The sequence below is a fragment of the Podarcis raffonei genome, chromosome 3 (assembly GCF_027172205.1).
Source record: "Podarcis raffonei isolate rPodRaf1 chromosome 3, rPodRaf1.pri, whole genome shotgun sequence".
Classification (NCBI taxonomy): Eukaryota; Metazoa; Chordata; class Lepidosauria; order Squamata; family Lacertidae; genus Podarcis; species Podarcis raffonei.
The window spans coordinates 120,485,695-120,503,705 of NC_070604.1; the positions used below are offsets into that span (position 1 = coordinate 120,485,695).

Consider the following 18,011-nt stretch of genomic DNA (forward strand, 5'->3'; position numbering starts at 1 on the left):
TTTTTTTCCTGGGGCGTTTTCCAACTGGGAGAGGAGGGCTTTAGCAAGTCTCTGTGAGCCAGTTGGCCCGTGCGCTTCAGAAAAATCCTTGTGCCAGGAAAACTGGCTGAAAACATTTGCAGCACAGGGCTTGTTAAACCGTCTCTGAGCAAACAGGCATCTTCCCACATACATCTGGTTGGCTGCTGTGAGAAGAGGATACTGGACAAAATGGGTCATTGGCCTGCTGAAGCAACCAAGCTCTTCCAGTGTTCTCCTGGGTGGCTCAAGATGTAGGTGCTGCATGAAGCTTCATAAACCAAAGCCACACAGCCATACTGGTTTCCCTGCAATAACAGCTGGGAAGGCTCCGATGATGGACCAGCACAGGCAGCTGTTGTAAACAAAAATTACCCTTTCCCCTTATGAGGTATCCAAGAACCCATATAGAATCCTTACATAGGTTCCCTATTGGTAGGAGAGAATAACAGAGGCCAACCAGAGAATATTGAGAAGCAAAGCAGCTAGTAAGCCTGATCTTTATTGAACTGTTGCAACAGGGTGCTCCCCTCACTTGCAGGAGAGGAGGGACCCAGAAAAATGGTGTGCAAGGTCTTATAAAGACTTTTGAAATTGCCACCCTGTAGATCAAGACCACCCCCAGAAACATCATACATACATCACAGAAGGGGTGTTACCTAAGACCACCCCTCAGATACATCACACCTACATCACAGAAAAGGCGGTCTAAAACAGAATTTTTCTCCTGTCATTGTTTATCTCCTGGCTGGCAGGTTACTTGATTGGGTTGCCTGGGGAGCCCGGCCATTCTTTTGTAGTGATAAATACTTAGTTCCTGGGCCAGGTCACAGGCTCACACCCTATTCATATCTTAAATGTGCCCTTAAGACAGGATTTGTGAGGAAAGAGACAATGGGGAGGTTTCCCACTTTGACCTTGCAGAGAAAACATTTGGTCAGTTTAGGAATCAAAATGGTTCCAGGTTGGTCTTCCTGTGCTGATCTATGTATGCGCTTGGTTGGTACACTTATGAACATTACCATATATCTAAGACCTCAAAATTCCTATCACACAGCAGAGTCAAAGAGCATGGATGGAGATGGAAATGGAGAGACATCCTGGCTAAACTTCTGCACTCAGTAAAGGTAAAGGGACCACTGACATTTAAGTCCAGTCGTGAACGACTCTGGGGTTGCGGTGCTCATCTCGCTTTACAGGCCAAGGGAGCTGGCGTTTGTCTGCTCTGCAGACAGTTTTTCCAGGTCATGTGGCCAGCATGACTAAGCCACCTCTGGTGCAACAGAACACTGAAACCAGAGCAGCGCACGGAAACGCTGTTTACCTTCCTGCCGGAGCGGTACCTATTAATCTACTTGCACTTTTGGCGTGCTTTCGAACTGCTAGGTTGGCAGGAACAGGGACCGAGCAACGAGAGCTTACCCCGTTGCGGGGATTCGAACTGCCGACCTTTTGATCGCCATGCCCAAGTCTCAGTGGTTTAGAGCACAGCGCCACCCATGTCCCTTACTGCACTCAGTCCCTTACTTCTGCACTCAGTACTGCACTAAAATTTATCTCCGTGTAAGAATTTCCCCGGCTGTCTAAAAAGAACATCGCACACTTGCCAGGCAGGCTGCATGGCTCCCCCAGTGCCACTCAAGAGAGGAAATGTACCTGCAGGTTAACAAGGCAGGAGCCTTTTCATACTCCATACTTAAAAACCACAGCTGCCAGTGTGTTATTCTATGCTCTCCTATTCTTGTTAACTTGGTTTATCCTGCACTGCAGCTAAACCCCACGTCCACCTATGGCAACAATTCCAGATGTGGGTGATACCACTCCCTAGAGAGGAAGAAGAACTAGGAGGGTGTTAGGAGGCAAGAGGGCAGCAGCGGAGAACTGGAAGGGATAACGTTTATCAGGCTTCGAAAAACTGCTATCACTGGATCAGGTTCATCAACTTTGTTGTGTTACGGAAGGGGGGGCATGTCTTCTTCACCTTCTTCTTCACTACAATATATCCATTTATTCCCAGTTGTCAATGTCAAAAGGGACTAAAATCTATAAAATCCATAGAAAATCAACGTGCCAATTTGCTCAATTTCTCTAGGACTCTATGACACCTCCCCTGTCCTCCATAATCCCTTAAGTAAGGTGCTCTGCCAAGCCTTTCCTCCGGGCAATGCCAGGTGGCAGACTATGCATACATGGACCATTGTCTTCCCATCACCGGCACTCAGGAAGCGCTTATCTGCGCATATCTCCAGCTCTGCATATTCCCCCCTCCCTCCTCCATATGTTAATCCGGTGTAACCCAACCTCTCCTTAATGTATTCATGATGTAACTGGGATGTATTTTGCACTGTGTTCTGGGACATGGAGGGAGTTTCAAAAGTTCATGTCACCCCTTTCTCGCTGTTCAATCTCGTCTTGAACCTGTTGCGCAATAAACTTGGATCTTCTGCAGTTTGCTCCTGTGCCCGGCTGAGCTCATTTTCTTCCGCAGGGACCCGCGGACTTAGTCCGACGAGCTGGGTGGCAGAGTAGCCCCGCACCCAGATTTTAGCCGTAACAGTTGACTTTATTAAAACAAATAGTTTTAATTGGGTTCTGACTAAATGTGCAACTGATGGTTACTGTTTCGAATTTTATTGTGTTATCCCCTTAGCAGGCCATGCAAACTGCTATTCTGAACAATGCTTTTGGTCAGGTAGGGGGCACTGGGGTGAGTTTATGGAGCCAAGGGGGTAGTGGCTAGAAAAAGTTTGGGAACTACTGATCTGCGGTCTCGATATTTGTTTTTTTTAAAAAAAATATCAAGAACCAGAATTGAAGATGCTATTGGTAAAAAATTCCAGGCTATTGGGTTTTTGTTTGTTTGTTTTTTATAAAAATGGGGCACTGCAAAGCATTCCAACAATAGAACGTCTCCAGTGAAATGTAAACTTCTTAACAAAAAGCAGCTGCTCTCCATGAAGTTCTGACATTCAGAGAAAGGCCCACTGGCAAGCAATGAGTATTCCTTGTGGGTCTAGCATGCAGAGGGAAGTAGGAGCAGATCGTTCCTCTTACGGTTTTGCTTTCGTCATATTAGAAAGATAAACAAGAGTCTGTCTAAAACAGAAACCCCATGAACAGCACAATCCTATGCGAAAGTCCATCCAAACTCAGTCCCACTAGCTAAGTGCCTGCAGCATTGAAGGCTAAAGGTTCGATTTCATTCACTGACCTCCTTCTTAGATGGCCACCAACTAATTTGGCAAATTAATACTGAACACACGGCAAGAATCTCACTTCATGACTGGTCAGCATCTTCCAATCAAGGCCAGAAACAGAATGAAAAGAATGGTTAGAAATGTTCTGCCTATCACCTTTTACCATATGTGGTGGATATGCAAGGTAATAAAAGCATCCTGGGAAATGATATATAATGAATTGAAAAAAATGTTTAAAATTATTTTTATTTTAAAAAAGCAACAACCCCAAAGCTTTTTTATTAGGAATTGTAGGTAACAAGATCCCAAAGGAGCAGAAAAGTCTTTTTATGTATGCAACGACAGCCACACGGATACTACTAGCCCAGAGATGCAAAAAGGACAAAGTCCCTACGAGAGAAGAATGGCAAACTAAGCTGTTGGATTATGCCGAAATGGCAAATCTAACCGGAAAGCTCAGGAACCAAGAAGACCAAAACTTCAATAAAGAATAGGAAAAAATTATAATTTACTTGAGAGACCACTGTAAGCGTTAGCAGCATTGCAATAACACTTGTAATATACAAGATATTATGGACAAAATGGAGAGATATAAAATTTGGATGATGAGATAATATGCAGTTGAAAAGGTTTATAATAGGACCCATGAAGGGGAAGGTGTGAAATCTAGAGATTCAGAGAAATCTCTAAATATGGATATGTATTTTGCATTGTTATAACTTTACACTTGCAAAATCAATAATAATAATAATAATAATAATAATAATAATAATAATAAAATAATTTATTTATACCCCGCCCTCCCCAGCCAAGGCCGGGCTCAGGGCAGCTAACAACCAATAATAAAAACAAGTTGAATGAATACAACTTAAAAACAAGATTAAAATACAACATTAAAACATTAAAATTAAAATGCAGCCTCATCACAGGAGGAGAAAGGAAAAAAAGAAAGAGGGGGAGGGAATCAAATTGACTCCAAGCCAAAGGCCAGGCGGAACAACCCTGTATTACAGGCCCTGCGAAAAGAAATCAGATCCTGCAGGGCCCTGGTCTCATGAGACAAAACGTTCCACCAGGCCAGAGCCACCACTGAGAAGGCCCTGGCTCTGGTTGAGGCTAATCTGACTTCCTTAGGGCCCGAGACCTCTAGGGTGTTGCTATTTATGGGTCCTCCGTGGGGCATACCGGGAGAGGCAGTCCCATAGGTACGAGGGTCGTAGGGCGTGAAGGGCTTTAAAGGTCAAAACCAGCACCTTAAATCTGACCCTGTACTCCATTGGGAGCCAGTGCAGCTGGAAAAGCACTGGGTGAATATGCTCCCAAATTATTTCAAAAAAGAAATGTTCTGCCTATTATTTCCCAGGCCAGGCACCTTTAAAAGACAACTGCTGCCTTTAAACATGGTGCTGATGGGAGTTGTAGTCCCAAACCATGTGGGAGGCCCCAAGTTGGCGAAGGCTGCTTTAAAGACTCGAGGCAATCTTCCCTTCCCACGCTCATGATTGCATCAATACAACACACCTACGGAAATTGGTCGGCTGGTTTATCAGGAGCCAGCAAGGGAAGAACAAAAAAATAAGGGTTGTATCTTCGATGGGTATCAGATTAGCACACACACAAACACAAACCTCACGCCCCAGCAAACCAAAAGGATGTAAAAGCGAAAGCTACTGAAAGTAGTTGAGGGATAGAAGCCTGTTTCAGTCTATACAGAATTATAGCAGTTTGGAGTCATTTCAAACACTGGCCTTGAATGACTTGGGTTCCCCCCCCCCCCCAGAATTTAATCCATTTGCAGTGGATTAGCCAAACCACTCTCAACAGAAGGAGACTTCAATTAGCAGTTATATTTCAAAGATAGGGTATCGCTTTGCAGTTCAAAAAAATAAAAATAAAACCCTCCTCCGCTTTACGATAGCATCAGTCTTCCTGGCTGGACAGCAGTCAAGGCTTCCAATTCCCACATTACCTGCAGAACGACTTGCCAAAAGGGACGGAGCCCTCACATCCTGGCAAACAGCCCACCTTGGCTCCATGGCCTGTACCAGCCCTAACAAAGCCTCTAGCAGCCAGACTGTCAGGCAAATGACTCAGGTTGTCTGGAGAACAGGCCCAAAGGCAAACGTCACCACAAAGCAGTGCTGAAGCATCGAAATTTGGCTGCAGTCATTAGATAAAAGCAGTCTGAAGCCGTAATTAGAATACTCTGTCCTGGTTGATCTCCCCAACCCAACCTTCCACTTCCGATGGCACATCAGGTACCACCACAGAGATCAAGTGTTGGGTGGCAACTTCACATTTAAGTTTCTCTTGGGACAAGGATGAGGGCCATTTCCTAAGAACCTGTTGGTTCAGGCCAACGGGGCATTTAGCCAAGCAGCCTCCTCTTATGGTGGCCAACCAGATGTTTGTGGGAAACTCAAAAGCAGGATCTGAGCAGCCCTCCGTAGCCTTTTTCCTCCATGAATTTGCCTAAACCTCTTTTATAGTCATCTAGGACGCAGGTGGTGCTGCGGTATAAACCACTGAGGCTTTTGGGCTTGCCGATCGGAAGGTCAGCGGTTCGAATCCCCACGACGGGGTGAGCTCCCGTTGCTCAATCCCTGCTCCTGCCAACCTAGCAGTTCGAAAGCACGTCAAAGTGCAAGTAGATAAATAGGTACCGCTCTGGCAGGAAGGTAAGCGGCGTTTCCGTGCGCTGCTCTGGTTCGCCAGAAGCGGCTTAGTCATGCTGGCCACAAGACCCGGAAAATTTGTCTGCAGACAAACGTCGGCTCCCTCGGCCAGTAAAGCGAGATGAGCACCACAACCCCATAGTCGCTCACGACTGGACTTAACTGTCAGGGATCCTTTACCTTTTTTTTATGTTAGTGGTTATCATTGCCTCCTGTGGGACTGAGTTCCACATGGGCACACAACCATACTGATTTTCTTCATGGTGGTGGGTATATTTTGGAGCCACCAGACATCACAGTAGCAAAATACCAGGGAGGGTGTGTGTGAATTAGCAAAAGCTGATATAAATCCTTGACTCAACTGGATCAAATTGAACCAAATGCCCAGGTGACAGGGAAAGTCTTAACCTGGTGCTGAAAAGATGTCGATATCACTACTGCAGGACTCACTCATGAGCAGTTTATCCAGATACAATATCCTAAAAAGGACAAATAGCCTCCAGTACAGACTGTATTTGCATTTAAAAACAAACAAACATGTCCCTAGCTATCAAAATCAAATTTAAAGTCTACAGTTGTCCTCTGCATATCCTAACATGTTTGTAAATAACATACAACAAAATGATTCAGGTAGGTAGCTGTGTTGGTCTGACTCAGTCGAAATAAATATTTCTTTATTTAAAAAAAATAGCATCTGAAGAAGGGTGCATGAACATGAAAGCTTATACCCAGAACAAATTTAGTTGGTCTCTAAGGTGCTACTGGACGCTACTGGACAATGCAACAAAATGAATATCTTATCCGTGAATGAGAAGCCGAGGGCCACAACTGAGGTGCTACCACCAAAAAGGCCCTGCACCTCATGTGCCCACCAGCTGCCCCTGAGGTTCTTATGGCATCTCCATGTGGCCACAGCCTAACTGTGAGCTGGATAGCAGCACCATGTGGGGCTGCCATGTGCAAGTCAACCTTCAGGATCTGGCAGGCATCCGTAATTGAGGTTAGAAAGGCATTTTGTTCCAGACTGCTGCTAGCCCCTCCCTTTCATTTCATTTCATTCACCCGCTGCTGAAATTTTTATTTTATGTTCCTGGGTGAGGGAAGGCTGCCTCTATCACTTACGTTACTCCCACAAAATCCCACATACACACTGACGTACCCTTTTTTACAGCTAACAACAACAATTTGCCTCACGCTCCCAGGTTAGAAGCTAGCAGGGCTACAACTTCAGATTTAAAGCAGCCAAGGAAGCAGCACAGCAGGGCAAACAACAAAGAACCATTATGAGCTGTTAAGCCGTACTCAAGTCATGTAAATAAGAGCCTGACCACATTCAAAAAATACCAAAAGCAGCTTCTCCAGAATCTGCAAAGAAACGCTTTCCAGAATGAAAACCAAGAAATCTAAAATTCTAAATGCACCTGAGCATGGATTGACAGTAACTGTTGTTACTCTAAAGCAGGGGTCCCCAAACTAAGGTCTGTGGGCCGGATAAGGCCCAAGGGACTCATTTATCCAGCCCGCGGCAACACCGCTGGCCACTCTTACTGTCTGCCCATGTGTTGTGCGCATGCGCAAGTGCTGTGCGCATGTGAAAGCGTTATTTCCTTGGTGCACATCCAGGTCAGAGGAGGCCCATGCACATGCACACAAGCTATTTCTGGTGCTCCTCCGATCCAGAAGTGCGCAGGAAATAGCGTGTGCGCATGCATATGGGCACGCGCTCCCCCGCCCTCCGGCCCGCCACGCAATCAGTGCTGGAGACACCGGCCCAAGGCGCAGTAAGTTTGCTGACCCCTGCTCTAAAGACTTTAAGGTAGTTAAACCCACACACAGAGCCATCAGCGAAAAATGCACCTTTGATCATCTGGCTTTTCCAGCTATAACAGCTGCCCACATCTGAATGTCACAAGCCTCCAATATCTCTTCCCACCACCACCCCACTCCAAACAACGACACACTTTTTATTTTTTAAGGTTGTTTTGACATCCCTTTTGCAATGAAATGTCAGTCAGTTCACAGGCTGTTTGTACCACTGTTTTGCTGCCAAGACCCTTTGGCCGCGCACGAAGCCGAGCTCTGAACGAAGATAAAACTGTCATTGCTGGAAGGGAGAGGAGAAGTGGCTCAGACAATAGCAGAACTCTGCACGAACGAAGGGACTGGAGGGGATTTTCGTCACCATTCAGCTGAGGACGGAGGGGACTGCTGGAGAAAGGGAACTCAAGAATCCCCTCCCCCTACGAACTCCCCTTAGCATTTCAGTAAATACCAAGAGAAGTTAGTCATTACTGCCACACAGGACTCCCTACTGAACACAGCATTTTCCCAGTCTGGATCCTTCGCCTTCCATCGGAGCTGTTGAATCCATCCATTTAATATTGATTTCATCCAGCAGCGAAGACGGATGACGATAATAAATTATTTGATATGTCCTGGCAAGAGTACAAGAGAAGCCTCCGGCCCCCAAGGAACTTAATGGCACAACGCAGAGGGCAAGATACGTTCGTCTGATCAGGAGCCAAGTTAGCCACCTAGCTTGTGTACAACGTGAAGCACTTCTGCCCAGTTCCAAGATAAAAAGGCTTTACTCCTCCCTAGGCGTGCTAGGATTGCATCTTGCAACTCCTTTGGACCAAAGCGCTCCAGATAAAGATCAGGCAATAAAAGAAAAGAAAATTCTGATTAATGCAAGAATTCACAGGGCAGCATTTCCTTCTCTCTCTCTGTTGACAGAAGGCCTCTTTAAAAATGGCATCTCCCGAGACATGCACTCACATCATCTAGAAAACAAAGTATATATTTTTTTCCCCTTTCAGAAAGGATTTGCTTTGATTCACACGGAAGTTTGACAATTTAAATCCAATCCGCTATAGCTGAAGTGATTCGTTGACTAAAATTGCTCTTCAAAGTTTGGCTATTTGGCCTAATCAGCTGTAACTTAAATGATTAAATGCTGCAATCCTAAACACCTTTACCCTTCAATGGGAATTACACAAGATCTACCCACCCTGGAAGAATGGCAGATGAAGGTGATGGACTATATGGAACTGGCAGAAATGACCGGCAGAATCCGAGACCAGGGAGAAGAGTCGGTGGAAGAAGATTGGAAGAAATTTAAAGACTATATACAGAAATATTGTAAAATTAATGAATGTTAGAATGATGTTGGATAAAAAGTTAAGTGGTTTTTAGCTATAACGCTATAAGGAATATGAAAAAATGGATTATTAACAGGTAAAAATTTAATGTTTCAATATTTTAAGATTAAAGACTAGGATAAACAAAGAGGGAAAGGATTTGCTGAACTATCAAATTGAATTGGAATACAAAAAAGGGAGGTGTGAGGAGGTCCGGGAAACAAGCAAATGAAAAATAAGTGATGGAAAGATGGAATTGTTTTTTAATTACTTTTATTTTGTATTTTTCTTTTTTCCTTTTTCATTCTGTAAAATATTAATAAATATCTTTTCAAAAAAATAATAATAATTCAATGGGAATTACTTCCAAGGAGACATGACTGGGATTGCAGCCTCTTAATATTTATTTAACTGGCTGACAAGTCAAAACCAGATTACATGATTATATATATCTTTCCAACTACAAGGCAGCTAATCTTCATCACAATGGCCCCAAAACTTTTGCCAGGCAAGATCACAGTGTGGCAAAGTGGTTGGCGTGTTGGGAGTCCAGGGGTTCAAATCCTAAATCTCATTTAGGTGACCTTGAGCCAGTCACCATCTCTCAGCCCTAACCTACCTCACAGGGTTTTTGTGAGGGTGAAATGGAGAGGGGGAGAAACAGGTATGCCACACTGGAAGAAACGCAATCAGAGTGGCAGTAGTGTTTCATATTTGGAAACAAGTGTCAGGTGTGCATGCAGGAGTCAGACCCTGTGACCATGATTGGGGCCTTCCTAAGTTTGTTCTGAAGAGGCAAGGCGCAGCCTCACAGGTGAGACCGCTTTGTAACTCACAGTACCTGGTGGCAAGAGCTGGGAAGGGACATTAGGTCAGCATTTTCCTTCAGCTCTTTGCCACAGCAACATGTTCCCTGCCTTGCTTCTTGATCCCCGGACTCCTGCCTTCATGACTCCTTGCTTCTTGATCCTCGGACCCTTAACTTTGCGACTCCTTGATTCCTGACCCTCGGACTCTTGGCTTCCCTACTCCTGTTCCTGCTCCCACCCTGCCATCTTGCCCCCGGTCCCAACGTCCCCAGCCAGGACTTCGATCGCCCGTGAACCAGACCGTGACAACAAGCAGGGGTGGAGAGGTGGAGAGCAAAGCTCTGGCAGACTGAGTGGACAGGATCAAGAGGATGTCCAACAGCCAAGAAGGCGGTTTCTGCACATCCTGGAAGCAAGGGGCAGATGGGCCTCATCCACCTGGGAAGGGAGCCCATCTAGGAGAAAGAAAACTGTGATCATAAACCTCTGCTGCCTTGAGGGACATCTTCAGGAGAAGAAAAGGCTAAGGTGTAGACCCTAAACAAATCCAGAGTGGAGTCCCTAAGAGGGTTGGATGGCGTCTTGTATGCCTCCTTCCGGCAGCTCCTGCAGCCAAGCTGGTGCCAACCATCTTGCTCTGCTTTCCTCTGGACCACAACAGCAAGGCCAAGGGGGTTGGGGTCTTGTCTGGGCAACCCTGGGCAAGCCCCAGGGAGGTCACTTCAGAGCTGCTAAAGCAGAGGTTTAACTTCACCCTTGAGACAGACAGATAGAGGCCAACAACAATAGATTCGTAAACTGAGCCTGATGGGAGTTGTAGTCCAGCAACATCTGGAAAGGCATGGTCTAACCACTCCTACTTTAGGCAAGACGCTAAGTCTGCCCCATTCTTTCGTTTTAATCATTTCTATACTACTTTGCATTTCTGAAGAAGAAAACCCCAAGCAATTTCCAGCCTCTCTTTAAAACACCGCACTACAAAATATCGAAATGAAACAGATGCCAATCAAGAACAAAATACAAAATAAAAATAAAGACAATTCACGCATAAAGCACCGTAAGCAGCCAAACAAAATAAATGAATGTGGGCGAAGAAGCTCATATGAGCTGCTGTTGTTTTTAATTTATCTTAATTGCTCATTGTAACTTCATGTCCCACCATTATCAGAAGTTTACCTGGTGGGAATAAGAGACAGCCTCCTGAAAGTCTCCTGGAGATCTTGATAACAACCAACTAATTAATAATAACAAAACGTAATAAAAAATGATAATGATGATAATATAGTGGTAACTAACTACACCTGCCTTTTGACAGTTTTCTCCCTGCCATCTGAAGGCTTTTATCCATGTGGCCTTTTAAAAAAATCCACTGTTTTTCTATGGTTCAGTTTTTTTAAACGGATACTGATACTGTTACTGAAACAGTGTATATGCAGGGATATACACTGTTTCAAACAATCCATTTGGAGAGTGGGTGGAAATGCAGGAAGGAAACCCTGAAACAAACAAATGTAACCACTGCTTTTATTGCTGTTGCTGACATACAGTGGAGGTGTTCTCCCAATCTGCTGTTTGGCATTTAATAATAATAATAATGCCAATGTTTTATATGAGATTAGGTGAAATGCCAGCCAGGGGAAGAGAAGTCAGGATTTGGTATTTAAAACAACAATCACCACAATGAGATGGTTTGATCTGGTTTTGCATTGTTTTGGCTTCTTCTTTTCCCCTACCTAATGGCATCATTTCTTTTTATTCCTATTATTCTGATCCGCAAGCCACAGCCAGGAGCACTCATGTGCTAAAGGCGCAGGATTTCAGCGAGCTAGTTCTTCCACAAAACCAAACACACCAGTGACTAGATCAAAAGCACACCAAGCCTCCGACGTGTAAGCGCAATACATTATTACTAATGGCAATATTAATAATAAAGAGCCTGCGCTTTCAAAAACCACACGCGCATACTCAGGTGGAAGACCCCAGGAATAGGGGGATACTTCTTTGCCCTCCAAAGTTGGGAGTCCCTAGACCTCCCTCCATGATTAATTTTGGAGGGTGTCCCCAGAATTACCCCCAAGCAGCCCCCCCAGATGGAGAGACCCCCCACCCCCAAAGCTACCTTAAAGGGGAATGGGGGGTCTCCTTCTTTAGGCAGTACCATTATCCAAAAAAGGGGGGTTATCCCCCCTCCAAAGCCTCAATACACCCCCCCCAAATCGCATACTTGCCTTGTGCGCACACACCCCTCTCCTTCATCACTCGTGGTACGTTCCATCTCTGTCTCGCGCCCCCCCTCCGCTTTCACCTTCTTAGTTTAACCCTCCCGCAGTGCTAAGCCGGCCGCTCCCGGGATCCGTAGGCAGCGACCATTAGGACAAGGAGCAGGGGGGGCGCAGTGCGGGTGGAGAGACGCGCCGCTGTTTTCGCCTCCCCGCACCCCCCGCGGAATCCCGCGTTCCCTCCGTCCTTCCCCACGTCTCGCCTACCTCCGAGCCAGCCGCAGATGGTTCGTCCCACGGAGCCAGCCACCCAATCCGCGCGCGACAGCCCTCCTCGCCTCTCGCATCACCTCGCCCGCCGCCGGTTCCTTCAGCGCGTCTTCGGCCGTTTCCGAGAGGGGGCGGGCGGAAACGGCCGAAGGGCGGGCGGAAAGGGACGAGGGGCGGGGCTGGGAGGGACGGAGGCGGACGGAGATTGCCGAGAGAGAAGGGGGGGCGGGACAGCAGGGCGGAGATTCGGAAGGCGACGGAAACTGCCGAACCTCCCTCCTCTCCGTCAGCTCTCCCCCCCCTTTCACACACCAAGTGTGACGCATGCGCAGTCGACAAGGCGGCCTTTCCCGCCCAAAAACGGGTCAAGTCATAGGAGCAAATCTTGTCGCTTATTTTTATTTATTGTTTCATTGAAACGAAATACCTTTTGGACTGTAAAACAAAAAAGCACCTCAACACAGTTTACAAAAAAAGTAATAATTCACAGTTGTACATTGAAAACGTGAACAGATTAAAATGCTAAAAAACCCCACAAATTAAAATCACCTCAGCTTTCTAAATATCTGGGCAGATACACAAGAACGGTTTCAAGCACGTGCCAAAAAGAGTGCAGTGGAAGACGCCTAAGCAATATCAAGAGGCAGGGAGTTCCAAAGTGTATAGGCAGTAAAAAAAACAGCCAAGTTCTTGAATTGGGTTTAATTTTACAGCAAACCAAGTCTCCCCCCCCTTTAAAATGTTCTAATTAGAAGCACACAGCAACAAAAACACAAACACCCTTATATATGTGCCATATGGATTCAGTCCAATTTCATTTCCACAAGCAGACTGGGAAACTGGTTTTCTTCCTTGGCAGCATTATTTGACCTTGCCTGGCACCCAGCCCTTGTAAAAGACTTTTATCTGATGGGAAAAGAGAGGGTTAAAATCATGGGGGGAGAGGAGTGGTCTCTACATCACGTTTTCCAGTATTTGCACACCTGCCATCCCAAACAGAATATGTTTTTTTGCAATATATAAAAAACACACTATTTGACGGTTTAGGCCAAACAGGGCCAGATTCTCCCTACCCCCCCCCCCAAAAAAAGGACATGCATAGTCTGGGGGGGCTCCTAAACCCAGTTTTGGCATTTGAGGGTCGGGGAGCCTCAGTGACAGCTTCCCAATAGCTCCCCTTCACTTCCTCCCAGGCGATCCGTACTGCTAATACTGCCTCCATTTCAGAACGTGACTCTTTCATTAACTGTATAGGATCCATCATCTTTTACTATTGAGGAAAGCAGAACAAAAGTCACACCGGAGCAGTTCCGTTCGAAGGTTTGCTTCCGTAAGAACTGTAAATTTCCAGGATCTGGAAATCTATGCTCAAAGAGGCGAAGGATGCCTGCTGCTTGGAAAAATAAATCTGGAAACTGACTCTGCACAAGGTTGTGCAACACTTAATGCCTGCTATCAATAGCTAGAGAGCAGGCCTTTGAACAAATGGATTAAATTGCTTTGCTTTTGCTATCATCCAAATGAAGACACCAGTACAAATTAGGTTTGGACATGCCTCATGGTGCACAGCTTTAGCAAGTCAGAAACCAAAGTTACCGAAAGCAGCTTCAAATAAATATGCATTAAAAAAAACCTAACTTTATAGAACACACACAAGTTTGCTGAATTATGTCACATAGCACTTGTTTGTTTGCAAAATTCAGAATGAGTGGGTCTTAGGAGTTGGGGCACCTGGGGCCGAATTCAATGAAGCGGTTCTGCAAGCAGAAACCTGTGCAAGGAATAGTGCAATGGGGATTTCCCCCTCCTCCCCCTATAGCCCCCCCAAGTGACTCAAAGGACTCTGGGGAACCCCCCAGAACAACACATGGGGTGAAGAAAGGAGAGATTGCTCCTCTGACACAAGCATTTCCACTTGCTGAATGGCACAATCTCCTCGGTGCTACTCTGAACTCCTTCCGTGAGCAATCATTCCCTTTCAAATATGAGGCAGGCACAAAGGGGTGGCTGCAGTTGGAGGGAGAAGCTTGAAAAGGAAAAGGATTGCCAGGGGAAAACTCCCACCTTTCTCCAGTCGTCCTGCAGATCGCATTCACACAGCCGCTCTGCATTACTGAGCCATGCATCAGATAAAAGGTAAAGGTAAAGGTAAAGGGACCCCTGACCATTAGGTCCAGTCATGGCCGACTCGGGTTGCGGCGCTCATCTCGCTTTACTGGCCGAGGGAGCCGGCGTACAGCTTCCGGGTCATGTGGCCAGCATGACTAAGCTGCTTCTGGCGAACCAGAGCAGCGCATGGAAACGCCATTTACCTTCCCGCCAGAGCGGTACCTATTTATCTACTTGCACTTTGATGTGCTTTCGAACTGCTAGGTGGACAGGAGCAGGGACCGAGCAATAGGAGCTCACCCCGTTGTGGGGATTCAAACCGCCGACCTTCTGATCGGCAAGTCCTAGGCTCTGTGGTTTAACCCACAGCGCCACCCGCGTCCCAATGCATCAGATAAGAAGAGCCTAAAGGCCTATAGAGTTCAGCTTCCTTTTTCCTACAGCAGACAACCAGATGCCTATTGCAAAGCCATAAGAAAAACGTGAGTGCAATAATCCCCTCTGCTGCGGTTTCCCAATAAGCTATCCTCTCTGCATAAAGCATATACCTTGCATATACCTTGACTAGCAGTCAGGGCTGGATTTAGGTTTGATGTGGCCCTAAGCTACTGAAGGTAATATCACCCTTTATATGTCCAGCTGTCCTTTGTCAACAACAAATTGTCGCTGTTTTTTGTGTTGAATATATGCTATATGGTAATTGATGGACCTAATAGGTATCTAAAGCCATTTGCACATAACAAAATAACCAGTCCATGCAGAATATAGGCACCCTATATATAGAAATGAGCAAACCAGTGATATTTTAGGGAGCAAGCTAGCAGGCGAGGCCCATGACTTACATCACAGGAGCCTACACAACACAAAACACTGTTGCTGTATGTAGGTTTTATTTGTTTTTTATCTTATATTTTGGAAATCTACATCCAGTTTTTTCCCCTTTAAATTTTTTGGCCACCCCCAAGGGAGTGGGGCCCTAAATTATAGCTTGTTTAGCTTATACATAAATCCGGCATTGCTAGGAGCCCTCAATATCCTAGCTGGCAGTCAACTTGTGGGAGCCAGATTTCTAGTATTACAAGAGAGGTGAAAATCTGCTCTATACAGTTTTTCCCCATACCATGCATAATTTTATAAACCTCGCCCATCTTTCTCTATCCCTTACGCTTCTTCTAAACCAGTGATGGCCAGACTTGGCCCTCCAGCTGTTTTGGGACTACAATTCCCATTATCCCTGACCACTGGTCCTGTTAGCTAGGGATGATGGGAGTTGTAGTCCCAAAACAGCTGGAGGGCCAAGTTTGGCCATCGCTGTTCTAAACTAAGATGCCTTAGACACCATAGTCTGACCTCTAGTAGAGAAGAGAAGGAAGCATTCTACACCAGCTGTTCCCTCTTTTTTCCTTTAATCCAGCCACCCAAAAACCATGGAAAAACCTTGGCACTAAAAAAAAACCTACATTGGTATCGTCTCCATAGCTGTTGCCACGTTTAGATCAGCCCAGAGGAAAAGAGCCTCAAGAACACAAACAGGTCAGACTTCTGCACTGTGCCGAATCTGGCAAGCATGTTATTAAGCAGCTATTAAAAATGGGCTTATAGGAGCCTCAGCTCAGGAAAAAGAGTGGGACACTCTCTCCACTGAAAGTGCCAGGGGGTGCATGAGCAAGAACAGTCAGCAAGTCAAGAGATAGTTTCCTGTAATGCCCTAAAAACGCCACATGGTACTCACAAAATCAGGGTGGCTACAGAACAGAATTTACCACATCCTTTCAAGGTATAATTATGGGAGAATCCTTTCTTCTAACAGAAAAGGGCAGGGGGAAGCTATGTCTGGGTCGACAGGACAGGCCAGGGAGGGGAAAGAGGGCTAAGGCTGTAAAAAATAATAATCCGAGGTGCAATTATTGCTAATTGAAAACTTCTCCCTTTTCTGGAAATCTGTATAGCCTTGCCAACTTGTCGTCAGACCTTGTGGCATCGTTGCTAAATGCCAAGTCAGTCCGTAGGAAATCCACCCTTTAGCTGCAGGATTTGATCTCAGAGAAGAAGGAAGGCTTGGTCTGCAGAGGAGCTAATCTCTCCCACTTGGCTTTTCCCATAAACCATCGCTTGCCTGGGATTCCTGGTTGCCAACAGCTACAAGGTGAGTCGTTAAATATCATTTGTTTGCTTGTTTATTAAAATTCATTACTGCCCTTCATCTGAGGATCACAGTGGTGGCTTACAGTATGTTGTTGTTTAGTCATTTAGTCGTGTCCGACTCTTCGTGACCCCCTGGACCAGAGCACGCCAGGCACTCTTCCACTGCCTCCCGCAGTTTGGTGAAACTCATGCTGGTAGCTCCGAGAACACTGTCCAACCATCTCGTCCTCTGTCATCCCCTTCTCCTTGTGCCCTCCATCTTTCCCAATATCAGGGTCTTTTCCAGGGAGTCTTCTCTTCTCATGAGTGGCCAAAGTCTTGGAGCCTCAGCTTCAGGATCTGTCCTTCCAGTGAGCACTCTGGGCTGATTCCCTTCAGAAGGAATAGGTTTGATCTTCTTGCAGTCCATGGGACTCTCAAGAGTCTCCTCCAGCACCATAATTCAAAAGCATCCATTCTTCGGCCATCAGCCTTCTTTATGGTCCAGCTCTCGCTTCCATACATCACTACTGGGAAAACCATAGCTTAAACTATACGGACCTTTGTTGGCAAGGTGATGTCTCTGCTTTTTAAGATGCTGGCTTACAGTATAGAAACAGAAAAATACATAGTAACAAACATATACGGCTAGGCTCAACCAGAGGACACCTATTAGATTGGCCTTGCAGCAAGAATATTCCTGCAAGGCTCTTTTGAGTGTAATAGTGCTGAAGAGCAAGATATATGCCCTTCTAAATAAATAAGAAACTAAGGGCAGAGTTGCAGCACACACTGAATCCACATGGCTTTCCCCAAAGAATCCTGGGAACTGTAGTTTGTTGTGGATGCTGGGAATTGTAGCTCAATAAGGGGGGAACTACAGTTCCCAGTAATCTAAGGGGGAAGCACATGTGTACTGAATGTGCTATGAATGTATGGAGTGGATCTGCCCTAGTTGTGAATTTGACCATCATAATAAGAAGTTCAAGAGAGTTGGGAGTGTGTGTGTGTGTGGTCTCTGTGCACAAACACACTCCTCTATGGGGAGAGATCCAAGGGCTTAGCTCTGGACTTTCTAAAACAAGCGTGGGAAGAAGCAGCAAAATTCACTCAAGCGCCCTCCTCTCTCCCCCCCCTCCTCTCCCCACCGCACTTGTTTAAAATACGCAAAGCCACATTCAATCCTCTCTTTGTTAGGTGGCACGCTATTCAGGATCAAGAACTGGGGAACCAGCCGCTGCAGAGAGAGAGACAAAAGCGGCATTATAGGTGCACACCTACAGAGAGCAATTGGAAAGTGTACATCAAAGTGCCTTTTCCCAAAGAGACAATTACTGCATTATGTGCAACTTAGGCAAAATGTCATTGAAACGACTGAAGGCGCCCACGCATCTTTTCCTCTTTGAAATATAAACATCTTTGCCCATGGTTTCCCCCCCCAAACCTTTTT

The 18,011-nt window shown here is 45.8% G+C and overlaps 1 protein-coding gene across 3 annotated transcripts in view; it reads right to left on the reverse strand.

Annotated features, from left to right (window-relative positions):
• EXTL3 (exostosin like glycosyltransferase 3) overlaps positions 1–18,011 on the reverse strand; it is a 187,480-nt gene that overhangs the window by 152,499 nt on the left and 16,970 nt on the right. For 2 of the 3 annotated variants that reach the window (XM_053383783.1, XM_053383781.1), the window contains exon 1: positions 12,326–12,457. The exons of the other annotated variant lie outside the window; for it this stretch is intronic. The gene's annotated coding sequence lies outside the window, so the exon portion shown is untranslated. Of the gene's footprint in view, positions 1–12,325; positions 12,458–18,011 lie in introns of those variants that run through there. 3 annotated transcript variants of the gene reach the window in all.